The following is an 18,312-nucleotide window of genomic DNA, read 5'->3' on the forward strand; positions in this document are numbered from 1 at the left end:
TCTGCTGCAAGGCTGAGAGAAGGCGTTTTGATGGGAAAGTTCATGCTCTGCCCTGTCTCCTCCCTGGTCAGGCCACAACAGAGCCTTTTGGGTCAGAAAGGGAATGTTCTGACACGACCCTGCTTTGCAAATGCAGCCATGTGAGCCCTGCAAAGCACGGCACGTACCAAAACCGTGAGAACCATCAGCAGTGGGAGCTGGCTCTGTGGCTCCAATCAAGCTCCCACCTGGGGCCTGATCCCGTTCCTGTTTGCAACACCAGGAGCGACAGTGCTGTGGGGTGAGCCAAGAGCCCTGCAGCCAGACCCTGCCCTGCTCCTGGCCCCGTGCAGCATCACCGCTCCACACAGGGTGCTGGCAGAGGGCACCTATTCTGCATCCCCTGCAGAGATGCTCCAGTAGGAGCCTCAGTGCATGGATGATGGGAGCCACTCCATAGGGAAATTCCCGGCGGTGCTTTCTGCCCTCTGCTCCTTCCATTCAGTTCGATTTACTTTTTCTTCTTCTGCAAGGCAGAGCTCTGTGCCCTCCCGGCCAGACACTGCACAGCACACAGATACGGAGAGGAGCCTGAGGAGGCCACAGGACTGAAGCACTTCTTTCGACCGTAAAACTCGGCGGAGTTATGAGAGGCTTGGGAAGCATTAATTACCGTTATTGTTGTTCCAGCCATTAAAAGGAGGAATGGTCCCTGCTCTGGAGAGGTCTGCGCTGCTCTGATTTGGGAAGGCATCCCAGGCCTGCCCTTATGGCACTGCTTAAAATTCATCTCATGTTGAACCACTACCCTAATTTGGGCCACAGTAAGCAAGTGCTTAAGTGATTTTTTTTCTTCCTCCAAGCAGAGCCAGGGAAGAAGAACAACAAAAGGGGATTTTCCCTTTCAAACCACCGTGCTGTTCCAACAGCCACAGTTGGGCTTTGCCTGCAGCACGGTGCACAGGGAGACCGCAAGGAGCAGGGGTCCTAAAGCAGCTCCATGAGTCTTGGGCTGGAAAGGGAGAAAAGCACTGATTGTAAACCTGACTGCGGTATTTACACAAGGCTGAGAGATGACAGAATTATATAATTTGCTTGGTACAGATTTGCTGCTCAATTTTGCAAAATGTAGCGTGTGATGCAGATTGCTATGAGTGTTTGTTTTTAAATACCAGATTAAATGGGCACATAAAATTACCGTAGCCTTGAGCTGATCCATTGCTCTATGACATTTAACGTTGGGTTGCATCAGTCATGCCGTGTTGCGTTGCATCACATAATGTAATGTGACATGACTGATGAATCCAGACCTCCTGCTTCACCACCAGGGAAGCCTCACCAGCCCGAGAGCCATCGCCCGGACCACTGGCGCAGCTGGTGCTGCCGCGCTGCACCACCTCCTGGGCTCCCATGTAGAGCCCTGCAGCGTGCACATACACAAGGGAGAGACCAGCAGGGTTATCAGAGCCCATATATGCCATAATAAGATGGTGTAGTTTTAAATTCCCTCTCCTGACTCTGAGCGTGGTGACTGCACAGTGCCTTGTGCACCCATGGGTGGATTCAGGTTGGGATGCTTCCCATCCCAGCTGGGAGCTGTGGGCTGCCCAAGATGGTCCTGCACCTCACAGAGCTGTAGGAGGAGTAGCTGCACAGCTGAATGCAGAAATCTTAATGCTTTCAGATCCACTTTTCCTGCAAAAGCCCCTCAGAGCCTGGCTGCAGGGTGCAATTCCTCCAGTGCACATTGCAAAGTGCTCTGCATCCCAGCCCTGCCAGGCAGCTCAGAGGTCAGAATGGCTGCAGGCTGGCAGAGGGCTGCACTTCCTAAGTGGGCTGATGAGATGGGGATGGAAATCCACACTAAGCTGCGGGGAAGCAAAATGGATTGGAGAGAGCATTAGCTAAATCTCCCACTGAAAGGAGCAAGGGGTTTCTGTGCTGCAGGTTCTGCCTTTGAAGCAGGGGAGATAATGCTCCTCCTTAGGCTGGGGGCCTTGTGCTAGAGGTGAAGGGATGTGCACAGCTGCAGCATGTGGAGCTGCACAACATGCCCCCAGTCCTACAGTTGATCTGAGAAGGAAACAAAGCAGCTGATGGCAAAACTACTACAAGTGCAGAGAGACGGTGAGACATGCTGTGCACCTATGGGCATGGCCATTCAGCAGCTCCTTGCCGCACAAGAGGGGACCACTGTGTGCCTCACCACACCTGCCCACACCTCATGGTGGGCACAGCCTGGAAATAAGATCAAGGAAATGATCTGGGCTAAAAACAATCCAGATATAATTCTTTAAACTGCTGGAGAGGCGATCAAAATTGTGATATTTATGGATTTGCATGCAGTAGCTAAACAAAGATTGTGGTGTTTAAACGAGAAAGAGAAGGAAGTGTTCCCGGCAGGGCCAGAGCACCAGTCCCACAGGTCATGGAGCTTAGCTACCAGCCAAGAGCAGCACCCAGTTGGTGCTGGATCCCCTGCTCGGCACAGAGGCAGTTAACACAGGGAAACTGGAACGAACAAAGGCAGCCAAATTGGCTTTGAGTACTTGGAACACGCTATCCCCGGCAGAGCCTACAGAGAGCCTTCCAGAGAATGGCGAGTCGCAGGCGTCCCAGGGACATTCCCTAAGCCAGTACTAAAAAAACACGATTTATTCATCTGCTACTGCTTGGATATTTTTTACAACTGATTATCCCCTATCTGTGCCACTCTGGCTGAGTGCCCCGCAGCCCACTCCCAGCGCCGCATTGCTACACCCAGATGGGCACCGTGTTGCATTCACTGGGTGCTCACTGTCCGTGGCACAGCACATAAAGCCCCCTTGAGACCCACAGGATTTAGGTACCAAAATGCTGTGGGGTTCAGAAGCTTCAGCCCCCACTGAGCCCTGCTATGAGGGCTGGGATGCAGGAGCAGATCAGCTGTCACATGCGTAGAAATGATCCATAGAACAAGCAAATGGAACCAGAAAATTTCACAAAGCCCAACACGGGGTTAAGCTTTGGAATTTCTTGTGCAGGATTCTGCAGATGATAACAATTTGCTTGAGTCCAAGAGCAGAAAGGAAGTGAGCAGAAGGCTGTTCCCACATGGACTGAGGCTGCCCACCCTGCCCCAGCCCCACCACGATGTCCGGGGGTGGACAGTGCTTGGGGAGTCCTGGGGTGGCTTCGCCTCCTACGCTGTTCCCAAGGTTGGGCCAGAGGCCCCTCCCTGGAACTGTGGAACAGGCTGGGTGGACCTTTGCCCTGACCCGTTATGATTGCTCTTAAATCCTTAAAACAGCTTAGTTTAAATGTCAGTGAAAGATCACAGAGTAAGAGCACATCCATACTCGGCTATCACGGTTCAGCTGACAGGAGGTAATTTGTTATGCTGCTGTAACCTGATCCTATCTCCGCCATGTCCTCCGATGCTAACACAAGTCCTCATAAAGGGGCACGGGCAGTTCAGACATCAGGGTGTTGGAAAATCCTGCACACACTGCCAGCGACCTCCCCTAAAACACAAACTCCCTCCACTCCCTCCTACCCACCTCCTGTCGGCAGCAGTGGGGCTGGCCATCCCCCTCCAGCCCTCCATGACCCGTGTGCCACGCAATGACTCGTCAAGAACACCCACAGGTTTTTGCAGCTCTGGTAGGTGGCTGCTTGGCCACAAGGGGCTGGACACGGCCCTGCTCACCCCTTCTTTATGACTCTCTGGACAGCGTAAGTAAAATCCATTTTGAAAGTCTGAAACCAATGAATTTTCCCCGTGGATCTTTACGAAGTTATTTAGCTCAAGTGCCTTCGTAATTGTGATAGATTGAGACAATTCTTACTGGCTGGAGAGTGGGCAGCAGGAGAAAGCAGGCATAATGTGGACGTTGGCTGAAGCCCCTGTAATGGATGTTCTCTGTTCTGGGTGCATTCAGCAGAGCAAGGCAGCTCTGTCCCTCCTGGGCTGGTAGTGGCACAGCCCTGGGAGTGAGCTGGGGCAGTGTGGGCTGGGGATGCCATCCCCTCTGCAGGGCTTGGCATGGCTCAGAGGCAGAGCCTCCCAAATCCAAGATGGAAAACTAGCAGCACTAGGAAAAAGAAGTACTTAAAACAACCCAGCTCCTGAGAGCCGGCCAGCAGGAGCAGCAAGGGGTTTGCTAAGGCACAAGCTACGGTAAGTTCTGATGCTAAAAGGAAAAAGAATTAAAGGTATAATTTTACACAGCACTTAAAAAAAAATCTATTTTCATTTTCAAAGATTGGATTTGCTCCTTGTCCTTCTCCTAGGTCGTTTTCTCTTACCCTGGTGATTTCTCATTGCACTTCCAGCAAGTGTGAATGGTGTGCTGCTTTGCAAACTCTGTTCCCCCTAGACTTAGATTATTATTCGCTATTGATTCATTGCATCCAACCACAAAGATGCATGTTGCAAAATATCCAGGAGCAGTACAAGAAAAACAATACAAAATACCATTAAAAATGTAAAGAGCCAGTCATCCAGACAGGAGACAAGAGATGAGCAATGGCAGACTCACTAGGCTGAGGCCCCAGCTCCCAGCTCCCTTCGACAAACCCTACGGAGTTGGAGGCAAAAGAAGACAAAAACAAGCTGTCTAATCCTGGCATTATTCACCAGTTTCGCACAGCAGCAGCCCTGGTAGGAAGGAGGAGGCAGAGGCAGAGCAATCAGAAGGGGACACGGTGGCATACTGCTGCCATTTCATTCACTGTGGGCATTCATCCCATGCAACCCACACTCCATGGCTGCCCACAGCAGCGGACGATGTAAGTTCCTCCCAAGTGATTGCATTTCCCACCTCCTTCCCCATGCTGCTCCCTGCATGGCTGCTCCTCCTCTTAGCCTAGGCACACACAGAATGAAGGAGAACGGAAGGGGAAAAATATATTGCTCGCTGTATTCTCCAAGCAGAGAAAGCTATGTACACAGAGCACACAAATCATCTAATTCAGGGCTTTGTTTGCAAGAATTTAATATTCATAATGCACCTATTTTTATTTAATGCTACCCATGAATATAACTGAATAATTGCAGCTGATTAAAGACAAAAAAAGAGAAGAAATGTTAACACTGAGACAAACAAACACTGGCTGTGTGGTAAATAGAAACACTCAAGGATTTAATTCCCCAAATAAAGGAAGGGAGGGGGCAGTGCAAGTCGGGAGCTCCTGCCATTGCATGCTTCAGAATTGTCAGCAGCTAGTGTTTCTGGTTGTAGTTTCCTGCAAATAATTTACAGTGCTAATGTAGTTTCTGCTGTACAAACGGTTGTAGTGCCAGTGTAATACTGGAAGCTTTTCTTTTCCTATCAAATGCAAGACTGAATTCATGCCTTCCCTCCCACATGGGCATCACTGCCTCATGCTCGTGCTCAGCTGTTCCCAGCAGGATGGGAGCTCTGCAATGGGGCAAGGGCAAAGCCCTGCAGGGGAAAACAGCACCAGGGAAGATCCCTCTCCCCACCTTCCATGCCTTTGTCTCCACCCTTGTGCCATTGGCACTTTGGTTCCCAGCACCAGGAGGTGCGCAGTGCTGCGCTGCACCCCTCATCCTGCACCAGGAGCATCCTTGGGTCCTGCTTCACTGTGCCACTGAAATAAAGGCATCCTCATCAGGCACAAATCTTAAAAAAAAAAATGATAAAGCAATTGATTTTCAGAAGAGCTATTCACCTGGTAACTTCCTCGAGACACTCCTGGTCAGATTTTCCACCAAATTTAACACCCTTTATGTCATACTGGAAATACAGGCTCTAAGAGCGTCAGGCATTTATTGTTAAGGTTTATTTTATTATACAATATTACAGCCATTCGAGATAGATTGTATCCCCTGGCAGTTTCAGGGAAGTTTTTTCCTTGTATTCATTAGAAGGAAAATAAAGTGCTTGCAAAAACTGGGAAATCCCCAATTTCAGTTAAATTGAGAGCATTTCAGGGACTTCACCTTCAAGAAGGCAGCAAGATAATTTACATTCTGACCTAGATTTCTAACCCAAATGTATTTGCCTGAATGTGAAATGACATTTCATTTGCTCAGGGGTTCTATTTATTTATTTAATAATCGGGGGAAAGGAGGGGAAAGATCCTACCAAAAGAATCGGGAAGAAAAGAGTAATTCTCTGGTCACGCATAAGTAAGGGATGAGCAGTCCCTGGGAGGTCACTGTGCCTCTGAAAATCTGCTCCGTGTGCTTTGCACGTACAAAAGCATAACTTCAAGAAGTTCATTTGCCCTGTGAGACCTCAGGCCATGGTCACCTCTGTGCCAGTACCAGTTCATGTGGCACCAGGACCTAAGCTAACAGCGGAAGAGCCCATAGATATTTGGGATCATACAAGACACTTCCTAATGTTTCTGGAAAGCTGGTGTCCCAAACAACACGAAATTAAGATTTACACATGGAGGAAAAATACTATCTCCATCTATGGGAGTCCATGAAATAACTCTTCCACCAAGGAACAGTCTGGAACATCAAACTCTGGAAGCTTCCAAGTTTCCTCCCCAGCAAATTCCACCCTGCTAGCTCAGCAGTCCGGCTCTGAAGGGGACCAACAGCTGCTGTTTTGCAGGACAGAAAGCACAGGCAGCAGATCGGCAGAGAGGAGATTCCTGTTGGCCTCATGGGCACCTCCACTTCTCCTTCTGAACTCAAAACTCCTCTAAATAAGGGCAGTGCATCACCCATAGAAATATCTCACCAAGGACAGCATTTCACATTATGTTTGTATCCCAGTTTCGTGCAATCCTTCCCTGCACCCCTTCTCTCCATAAATTTCTGATGGTTTCTCAGTGTACTGGATGGCTCTGGAAGAATAAGGACAGCTGCAGATCTGTGCCAGGCAGTGGCAGGACCCTCCAGAAAGCCCTTCGCATCTCACCACCTAACAGATTCTATGAAAGACACATAAGGAGGAAGAAAGAGCCTTAATGGTGCACCGCAGAGCTAATCATCATAGCGAGAAGCCTTTGTGCATTGTGAAGTGCAGGTCAAAGCAGCTCAGCTCGAGTGCAGTCAACAACCCCTTGTTCTGACACAAACAGATGCTCATCACAGAGAGAAAGATGAAAGGAAAAAGCTGGAGAAAATGACATAATCACAGAGTAGCACCTTTGAATATGAGTGTGCTAAGATAAAACTTGCCCCTGCCCTCCATCCACTTACCAGCAGGTCTCTGGAATAGTTATGCCTAGTACATGACAAGAATTTAGTCATTAGCTCCATATTTGCTGGCAGCCAATGCCTGACCTGCTGAATTCATCTGGCTAAGAGGTTTATTTTCCTCTACTTTAGTCCTGACAGTCTCATCTTTCAAAAGGCACATACTTCTCTGTCCTAGAAGAAGCTTAACATGGTCTGTCTGAGGATGTGAGGAGCTCAGAAAGATTTCTAAGGCAAATGCCTGACTCTCCAGTTGGGACCCACATGTGGCTACCAACACCAACCATTTCAGACCCATCACACTCTTCAGTGACTATGGGGTGGGCTGTACAGGTGGGCTGTAGCGAACATGGGACTATTCCCGTCCTTGCAGCCTTTCTTATAGCTTTTGTGGAAGTATCTCCAGTGCTCACTTGGCTGCTGTCACCAAAGCTGTGCTGTGTCCCTGCACAAATGCTTGGAGCCTGGCCAGGAGGGCCTTGTCCCTCTCACCAGCTGAACATCACCCCCGGGTTTCATGCTTCAGGTGCCAGGCAGACCTCACTACCTCGCTCTATAGCCCCAGTAATTAAGACTGTTTTGACTCTGGATATCCACAGCTCAATCCCCACATATGATTCATCTGAACTCTGGGTGGATAATGAGGAGCTCCCATTGTTCCCTGGCCCTTTGTGTCCCTGCCTGATGCTCCCAACCACCTGCCTCCCTCCCAGCTTTTGAAGAGGGATTCTCTGCTCCCTTTGTTGCTCTCCCTGTCCCAAGCTGCTCACACAACAGTGAGGCACATTTGGACCTCCAAAATCAGCCAACAAAGAGGAAGGAAAGGATGGGCAATATCAGCCGGTGGGCACGCAGCTACGGTGGGCACTGAGCTAAGTTCAGGATGGAAGACAAGTCTCTCCAAAACAGTGCACTGAAATAACAAGCCATCCATTCAAGTCTGCAGACTGTGAATATTGCTAAGGGAATAAATTGCCCCCAGCTACCTTACACCCTCCTGGCCCCAGCCCATTTACTTGTTCATGCCTGCAGGTCACAGGCTCATTCATTGTGTCTCACCTGATGCATCCAGAAATACCAACCCCCTCCCCCTGCAGGCTAAGATCTCACGGCCAAATTAACTGTGTTAATCAGCAGCACACAGTTCTCCCACCAAGCTGGGCACAGGGCTGCTGCTCGCTGCTGTGCTCCTGCCCAGGTGCAGCTGCCTTCACAACATATCCCCTCCCCACTGCAGAATGCCTGTGTAGATGTAGCACTGCTGGAGGAGATAACTGCTGCTGGGAAGCTTTGCACTACAAGGAGCACTTGCATATACAAAAAGGCTTATAAAAAGCTGTAGTATGAGGAAGCTACTTATTGCTGTAGCTTCAACCAAGTACGACATGTACGGGTTCCACAGTGCAGATCTGGTAAGACCTGACAGTATAAGGTTATTTTTCAACTAGGTTATTTGTTTAGCTCCCTCTGGTGCTTCCTTTACACCGCATGGGAAGTTCACTGCACTATGAGGAGCCCTGGAGCCTGCAGAATGCTTTGAAGAGGAGTGCAAGAGAAGGGCAGGATGCTCAGCAAAGATGAGCACCCACCCAGACACCAGCAGTGGCTATTTCGAGGGCTGCATGCAACTTGTATGGAATGCAGGAAGGGCTGCGGGAGAGACCTGCAATGGGTTGCAGCTCATCCCTGGCCACGGTCAGGGCAGGCACTGATGGCCTTGGTTCCAGGAAAATGGGACCAGAGCTTTTGCAGACACTTCCCACGTGACACATCTGCAGTGGTGGGAATCTGCCTGCGGAAATTCCCCCGTGTCAGCAAGGCTGCACGCAGAGCAGGGCTTCCCCTCAGCCAAGCCCTCCACTGATCACATCCTTATTCTTCCCATTCCCACACTGCTCTCACATCGTTATCCCAGTGCCTCGTTAAGCAGTCGGCATTCGCCAGCTTGCTAACCCCATTCAAACCAGCAAGCTGCTGCACAAAGAAACAAGAGCAGCATCCAACCCCCCCTTTCAGCATCCACCCAGACGCTTGGCTCTGCCTGATCAAAGCCTCCCAAGGAGCTGCTCACAGCGCGGACGGTGCAGACAGCTTATCTGGGAGGCCCGATGCAACAACCAACACACACGGCTTTAGCCCAGTTTCCTCAGGAAATGAGGCTGGTTGAGTCACAACTATTAGTCACAGTGCCTAATAGATGCAGAGCCCTTTGGCTGATTTCAGAGAAAACTGACAAAAGGGGAGTCCCTGAGGCACCGAGTTCTGGGTGATTTTGCAGCCAGCAGCACCCAGCTGTGGGTGTGGGAACCAGACAGTGCCCACTGACATGAGCTAAACTTTGAACCTCTGAGATTCACCTCAAATAGGTGACATTGGGATGGGACACGTCCCATGGAGGGGCGGCCAGCAGGAGCAGCCGGATGTCAGCTCGCTCTGCCGCAGCCCACAGTTTGCTGATTTATGTTTAAAACACAGACAATTAAATTACATGGGAGCTGATGCCGCTTAATGCATAAAGGCACTGAAATGCCAGGCCTCATCGGGTTGCCATGTAAATCACCATGGTTAACAGGGGAAGTGGGCGCACAAAATAGCATGGGCTGAGCATGCATCGCCCAAAGCCCTGCTGTTGCAGAGCTGGTGTGTTTCATAGGGATGAGCAGGGCTGCGGGGACAGCCATGTGTTTGAGGATTATGCCCCAACTCAAGCGGGCAAAACAGAGGGCAGAGCTGGAGTCCAGCAAGCATCCTGCTAGGATGAGGCCTGCTGAGCTCCAGCTGGGGTGGGCATGAGCAGAGGGTGCCATCCCACATCGCCCTGCCTATCCTCAGCTTGCTCCATGGGTGCTGGGGCAGGCAGCTAACAGACTAATTAACCCCTTCTCTCAACTAGTCTTTCCTGTCACGTGTCCCTGAGTGTGGGATGACATGGGGACCAGGGCAGTGACTGTTCTCACAAGGTTCTGGATGCGTGGACTTGGGGGATTTCACAGGAAACATTAGCGCTGTCAGAGGTCACCCGTTCCTGTGAGAGCTGTGCAGCTCCAATGAGCAGCCCTCGCGAGCCAATTAGCAACAAATGTGACAGATCTGGATGCTATTTATTTAGCATTTAGCAAACAAAACCAGATTTCAGCTGTCTACACAGGACGCAAAGGCTGGCAAGGTCCTCCTAGTCTGCCTGCACCAAGCTCACAGGGTGTCCCTGCAGAGGTGCAGATGGTGATGGGCAGGGGTGAAGGACACACCCCACAGCTACCACCATCACATTCCCAGCCCATTCTCAGGGATACAAGATTATGGAACAGTAAATTGAAGCTAAAGAAAAGGAAACTCTTTTTCCCCCAGAATGCACAGTACAGCTTATTACCACCCGGTGTGGTAGCCAAGGGCATAAGGTGTTTCAAAAGAGGACAGACATATAAACAGGGAGCAGATCTGGCTATCAAGCATCCCCATGCTTCTTGCTGCTGGATAGTGGAAGCTTTGCCTTGGGACAGCTCACGGGGCACGTGTCTTATTTTTCAGAGTTGTCCTTAGCATTTGCTTCTGGCTGGTGTTGAAAGAAGAGCAGAGAGCAGAGGGCTGAGCCTTGAGCTGTGCTGACCCGGCACGGCCATGATTGCATTCTCCTCACACATGGGAAGAGTGCTAAGAAGCAAGCTGAGACTCAACAGTGCCCTGGGAGGAGCCTGCAAGCAAGCTGGCTGCATGCTGCAAGACAGGTGTGCCAATAAGCAGGGATTTAGATGCAGGTATCAGCCTCCACTGGGCACAGGGTTTTTTCTCTAATTAGTAACATGTGCAACAAGTCAGCCAATCCCTTGAAGAGCCCTTGCTCAGCTTTGGCACTGCAGCAGAGCCTGGGGGTGAATTTCCCAGCATGTGTCAGTGCTGGTACTGCTGGGCATCGAGAGCTTAAAGCTGAAACCTGTCTTGGCAAACAGCACGAGCCCCTCGCTGACAGCCCAGGTGGGCATCTCTCCTTGTAGCAGTGGGAAAAGCCTGCTGGAAGAGTGGGTCAGACTGTTCTCCTGCCTGTCTAAGGGACAGGAAAATGTGAAATCCCCTTTGCCACCAAAATAAACCCAACGTGCTGCTGCTTTGTCCATATGGCAGCACGAGGTGCAGCTGGATTAATCACTGCCACTCACTGGTGTGGTTCACACACACATCAGCCCAGCAGGAGTAGTACCAAGCTTTGTCATCGCAGAAGTACTTTTCAAATATACATAGAGCAAACCTAACTTCAAAGATCCTGAAAGAGAAACTTCTTTCACATGATATCCCAGGCTCAGCCTCTACAGAGCACAAACAGAAGGGATGAATGATGCTGGAAACAACAAAGAGAAGTAAATTGTCTCCTCTGGATGAACTCAAGCTTAAAATCTAAAAAAGGAACTTGTCTTGCTTTTGTCTCCACTAAAAATCCACCTCCTGCCTGGACAATACACCACTGTTCGGGAGGCCAGAGGCAGAGAGGGAGTTGGGCTGCAGCTCTATTGACAGCCCCAATTGCCAGGGAAACAACGCAAACCGAGCATTTGCTTTGATCGGCTCATTCAGATCTCCATCATATTAATGTGATATGTTAATTAATAGTAATAGCTTGCATCTCTGAGGTGCTCATTATTTATCCATCCCAAGACAGCTCTGCCAGCGCTCACTCACAGCCCTGAGAAGTGAGGTGAGCAGGGGGCTTGTCTCTCCTTCCCAGGGGATGAAGCAGGGATGTGAGCCCCAGAGACAACAGGGAGTTCACGGGGCTGGGACAGGCTTGGCGTGCCCCGCTCAAATCCCACGAGATGCCCACCTCCTCTGGCTCACACAAATGCTGAGCAGACAAAGCAGGCGGGGTTTGAAACACTCACTGCAAGCCTCTCATCACAGCGTGGTGAGTGTGACACAGCCTCACCCAGAGGGGTCACATTCCCTCCATTCAGCACACTGGGGCAGGGAACATGGGCAGCGCTTCAGAAAGCAGTGGTGAGCTGCAGGAAGGTGGCACAGCACCCAGCAGCCGTGTGTCACTTAAGGAGAGGCATCCCCAGCCATTATATAAATTGCTGATTCTCCATTTAACAAGTTAACATTAATATTTATTGCAGCATGTTCACAATTGTAAAGATCTTCATTTAAAATGTTTTGTGCCTCACACCCTGTCAGCAGGGAAAGCACTATAAGGCAGAAAGCAGGCTTGCAGGCTCTAATGCAAAGTGATGGCTCCAACTTCAGAAGGGAAGCCTATTTCCAGCAGGAACATCTGCTCTCGGCATGGTAACCCTGTACCTCATCGCAAAGGCTGGGAGCAGATGGAACAAGAAAGTTTCTTCTGCTCTTGCTGCAGAGCTGTGGCAAGAGAGGTTCACCACCTCAGCAGATTGCTTGCTGGGCGGTGCAGGCATCCCAGCCTAGATCTCTGCAGTGTCTTATGCTCTCGTTGCAAAGCAAGCAGGGAGGAAAATGTGCTTTAATTGTTTCGTGCAGCAAGAGCAAACCCAATTTAGCTCCTGTGCCAGAAGACATGCTGCTGGTGGTGACGCAGGTTTCCATCTCTCAGAATCGCAGCTCGTCTGCTGCAAAGAGCTTTGCTTGGTCTGAGTCACAGACATTAGGCAGCAGGGAAGTGAGAAGTGCCTGCAAGTCGGGGAAGGCAGGAGAGGAGCCCGGGTGAGCAGAACCGGGCAAGGGGAAGGTGAGAGCGCTGTGAAGCGAAATAAAAATGAAGGTGGAAAAGTGAGAAGAACTTAATGCTAAGATCTGTTAAACCTCCCTCTTGCAAAGCCTTCTGCAGGTACTTAACTTTGCAGACTGTGAGTAATCCAATTAAAGTTGTTAAATCCCGCAGAGGCTTAAATTCAGGGGAATTAATGATAGCGCGCAAAGTTAAGCGCACTCTTACTGGGTGGAACAGTGAGAAAAAGACTTTTCTGGAGAGAGAGCTTCATGACTTGGAACTTTTAGAAGTGGAAAAAAAGAAACACCATCAAATGTCTCAAGAAATAATCTTTCTCTGGCTTGGAAGAAGCGTTTGATGTGACCTAAAAGTCTCCTCCATCTCTGACTTCTATTAGTCCATGACAAGACTTAAAAGGTCATCTAGTCCACCTCCTTGCTAATGCAGGATTATTCCCAACAGCACACTGCCTGTTACTTTGTCCAGTCCAGTTTTAAATGAAAAGCCTTGCAAAATTTCCTCTTACCAAAGGACCATTATCCCTCCAATTCTAATGTGTTTCTTTTTGTCAATAGTTCTGTCAGTATAATGAAATCCTTACTGTGCTAAATTGCTAAAAAAGATCTAAAAGTCGAATCTTCTTCTAATATGACATGAAAGTGCTAGTATAAAAATAGGATTGTATTAGCGATTCTCCACTGTATTGTATTAACATCCTATTTCACTTAAGAGAGGCAGGACTGAATTATCTGCGGATTCTTCCAGCCACTACTTTTACAAAGCTGTGTATTTGGGGTTCAGAGCTGCATGACTTCCCATTACAGCGATACAATAAAACTTGATGAGGCATGCAAAACACTGAGGCAGGAGTTGAGGGCATGTGCCAAGCTGGGAGCCCGACCCCTTCTGCCTTGCACTCAGGCAGACACAACCTGGTCCTGGAGGCTCCCAGGATGCTTGGCCTGGGATGCATGGGGAAATGCAATATGGGTGATCTGTGCCCCCGGGTGATGGGCAGCCCATGGCTCTGGGGTGCTCCGTGCCTGGGTAATGGGCAGCCCATGGCATTTAGACTCTCTGTGCCCCTGGGTGGTGGATACTCTGCGGTTAAGCCATTGTATGGGAAGGTAGTGCTTCTGTCACAAGTGTCTGCGATCTTGTCCAGGCTATTTCTCCGTTTTATCCCTCTTGTTTTCCATCAGAAAAGGGACTAATCGTCCTTTGTTTGTCACAGGGTGTGTCCCTCCTGTCTGTCAAAGCCCTGATTTAGGGCAGATGCGGCACCTGTGCACAAAGGGCAGCACAGCTGGCTCCTTGCAGGCGTCAGGGCCCCAACTGAAAGCGCAAAGCCCACCCCGTGCCTTTCATCCTCCCTTTGTGCCGCTGCATTCCTCCCCCCGCCACCCTGCTCCTCCTCCCCCGGGCGGACAGAAGGATGGGGGGCACCGAGCAGGTAGAGGCCCCGGGGTACCAAACAGGATGGACCAGTCTGAGAAAAAAGAGATTTAAAAGCTCCTTTGTGGAAGAGCTGTGTGGAGGCTGAATGGGAAGAGGGGCTCCGTTTTTGCCGTTCCCAGCCAGGTGAGAAGCGTTTAAACGAGGGGCTGCACCACCACAATTCACACGAGTTTAATGCAACTTGCATTATATCGTAGTAGAATCCAGCACTAACACAGTACCTTTTCTATTTTTTTTTTTTAATCCTTTTAAAAACCAAGTCGGGATTCTTTGAAGATCCCCGAGCTCCACTGAAGCCATAGCATCACTTTTACCAGGAATCCAGAATAAAAACCAAGCAGTTTCATCTTGTTTCAGCCCTGTTCTCGTCGCCATTCCCAGCATGTTCTGCCGCCGTGCCCTCCCTGGGATTTACAGGGGCTTATTTTCCCAACACATGCTCCCTCGTTGCCATTCTTTTTCTTTCCCTTTTTTCTTTTTCCTTTTTTTCTTTTTTTTTTTTTTTTTTCCCCCTGCATAGCAGAAAGCTATTGAGCAGGAAGCCAGTGGGAAGCCACAGCTATTGTATCTCAGGTTTAGTTCCTTATCTGCTGAGGGGTCCTTTTGTGATTGTGTGAGGAAGGACGTGCAGACAGAGCCTTTTATCACCAGCACGGCATCTCCAGCATGAAAGGAGAGGCAGCGGGAATGCAGATGTGACGTTGGAGTATAAAAATCCACCATATGGTAAAGATTACTTCAGCTACGGTCTGGTCAAGATGTTGACACTTTGGTTATGAAAAGCAATATGTATCTCTCTCTTGGTGGTTTCTGTTCAAATTAAATGTTTTGTATCAGGCAGAGAACTAATAACGAGCCAGGTTTTCCCTTGACAGAGGAGTAGTAACAAATACGGAGTAATGTGAAAGCTGACTTGAAAATTACTATTCCCTAAGATGCAATAAATGTAGAGATAAGATTTGCTTAGAGGCCTTGAATGAGATAAATGCTAAAGGTGCTGCTGGTGGGAAGAGAATCCAAGGGGAACAGGCAAAAGCAGAAAAGTAGCACTTTGAAGACACAGGTTGACCTGCCAACATTGCTGCTAACAGAACGCCAGTGGGCACCGCTTTGTCCCCAGCAAACATCCCACCACGCCGATCTATTGCTGCCACATGGCCCGAGCCTTTGCCTCACAGAAACCAGCCTCCAACCAATTACATTCCAGAGGCACAGCCTAAAATAAACTTTGTGCATGAAATATTTAAAGCCCCCAAGCCTCTCCCGGAGGCTGAGCCCGGCAGCAGGCTCCCCACCGCCCCGCTCCTGCATGGCACCGGGCTGCACGCACCCCGTGCTGCTTAATGCAAGTTAACAGCGGTCGCAATGACTTATTTAAGAGCAGATCAAGAAACATCTCGGATCTCTTTGGAGACTTCAAAAGCAGCTGAATGCTACCGGTAGCCTCCGATAAAGACACAGTTTTGCTGTGCTGCCTATCTCCAGGGACCAGGTGGAGGGATGGTGAGGATGGATGCAGCCCGCTGCCCCCCGACCCATCAGCAGCCACAAACACAACAGAGATGAGCAAGATGAGCCTTGGGGAGGTCGCCCATAGCTGTACCAAAGACCTTCAGCTGGGATTGAGAGCAGATGTCTGCCCTGCCTCAGTGCCAAACACAGCCAGGAGGGCAGAGGCTGGGATGTCCTCCATCAACAGGTGACATACCCACTGGGAGCCAAAGCTCCATGGCCAAAATCTCCACCCCAGGCTGTTGTTGATAGGAGATTTGATATTGATTCACTGAGGCCCAGATTTCATCCTGTGATTTAAATCTAACTCCTCCAAAGAGAATAAGATCAATTTTACAGAGAATCAAATAGATAAAGAACAGCCTTTGAGCCTCTGCAGAACAGGCAGAGAGGAGACTTAAAAAAAAAAAAAAAAAAAAAAGATTCTTTCCTTATCTGGAAAGTGAAAAAAAAAAAGAAAAAAGAGAGAAAGAAACCTGGAGAATGTTGTTTGCTCATTTTTTCCTTTTCCAGTCAAAACAACTCCGCCTCTGTCTGCTCTCTGCATGGGCACCAAGGGAGCAGAGCAGCAGAGGGCTTCTCTGCATTGCTCAGAGCAATGCCAGGGGATCCCTCTGCCACCTTTTGCCCCAGCCCCCACACGGGGCAGTCTCCATGCAGACAGGTAGCCCTCAGCGCTGCACTCGTAGAGCAGTGTTACTGTGCTTGCACAGCCTGGCACAGGTGGAAGCTGGAGTAATGCACTGGCATTACAGCACCAGTGGGTGTGGTGGGAGAGCAGCCGTGGCAGGGAAAGGCAGGGATTTGGGATGGAAAGGGGGAATCATGGCACTGTGCTTCTCTCGCTGCCCCAGGCACCTTCACTCACCCTGTTGAGCCCTGCTCGCATTCAGAAGAAGTCTAGAGACTATGAGGAGTGCTCTGAAAGTAACGCCTCCTATTTTATTACGTTGGCATACAACATCAGAGGTGGTTGTTCATGGTATGGCTATAGAGGTTGAACCTTCCCAACAATACCTCATTCCATTCCGTTGCCATGTGACAGATGGCAGCAGAGGGACAGTCTGACAAAGCAGGTCAGACATGGAAGTGTGGATGAAGCAAAGATGTGAAACTGAATTCTTCCATGCAAAAGAAATGGTGCCCACTGACATTCATTGCTTGCTGCATGTTTATGGAGACCAAACAGTGGGATGTCAGTAAGTGAAATTTGGACTTCCTGGGCAGCATCTTCCTAGCAACAAAACCATCATAGCAGCTGTGAAAGAAACAATCACCTCTGCTGGTGCAGATTTTTATGAGTGCAGCATTCAGGCTCTCATTCATTGCTGATGAAAACATATAGCTCATGATGGTGACTATGTTGAAAAGCAGTGTTTTGTAACTGAGAATTTGCTCTATCAAATAGTGTCATTGTGCCCTTCGGATCTGTTGTAGCTTCCATGACAATAGATAGGAGGTGTTACTTTTGGAGCAACCTACTTATTTTTCTTGGGAAAAAACCCTAAGCTCAGTTCATGATGGGGTGAATATTGTTCACCACTCGTCTCCATTTACTTTTTTATTCAGGATTGTCCACAACACTGCAGCACAGCCACGTGCACACAGCTTCCCAGTGATGCTGCCCACAGCCTGCCAGCTCTGTGATGTGTGCCCTAACGCCCAGCACTCTTTGTTTCCAAAGAGCCTTCTTTCCTGCTCCAGCTCTTCCCCACCACCTGTGAGAGGGCAGGGAGCTGCTGACAGGTGAGCTCCATAATTGTGCACCTGCTGATGTTTGTTCTCCAGCGGCTCTTAAGGGACCAACAGGTTGCATCATCTTCAAAGGACAAGAAAACAAAACAAAACAAAAAAGAAACAGATGCAAGTTAAACAAGTGGATGGGTCCTTGGGACTGACAGCCAAAGTTATACTCCAGTTTCAGCCCAGGGTGAGCAGCAGCATCACCCTACCTGCACAGGGCTGGGATCCAGCCCATGGAGCTGCAGGGACAGGGGGTGACCAAGGAGGAACAGCCAGCTTCCCATCCACATCCTGCTGCAGTGGGCACAGCTGCCCGCATTTCCTTTCCTGCAATGCCCTGTGTTTGTAGAGCCACGCTTCAAACAAATACATATATTCTTGCTCTGTGCTTTCAGAGCTTTGATTCCTCCAATTTATTTGTTCTTGTCTTTGTGGGCTTAATCGTCAAAGTGTATGATAATTCATTGCTTGTTAATCCAATTTGGCTCTCTTTAGATATTCCAGTTGAACATCAAATATAAAATAATGTCTAGAAGAAACAGAAATGAGATCTGTGTCTGTGAACCGGCTCTGAACCTCAGCCACGAGGGCCGCCAGCTCTGCACACTGATTTATTCCCTCTCCCATCTCACAGTCCCTGTGACCAAATCCCTGCAGCTCCGCTCCTCCACTGCAGGGTGCACAGCACCCATAGGGGACACATTCCCCCAGACCAGCACCACTGTTAAGAAAAATCTCTTTGTTTCCTCCTCTGCAGAGGGCTCTAAATTACCCCTTCCCT

Source organism: Tympanuchus pallidicinctus, unplaced genomic scaffold, assembly GCF_026119805.1.
Source record: "Tympanuchus pallidicinctus isolate F22 unplaced genomic scaffold, pur_lepc_1.0 scaffold13, whole genome shotgun sequence".
Classification (NCBI taxonomy): Eukaryota; Metazoa; Chordata; class Aves; order Galliformes; family Phasianidae; genus Tympanuchus; species Tympanuchus pallidicinctus.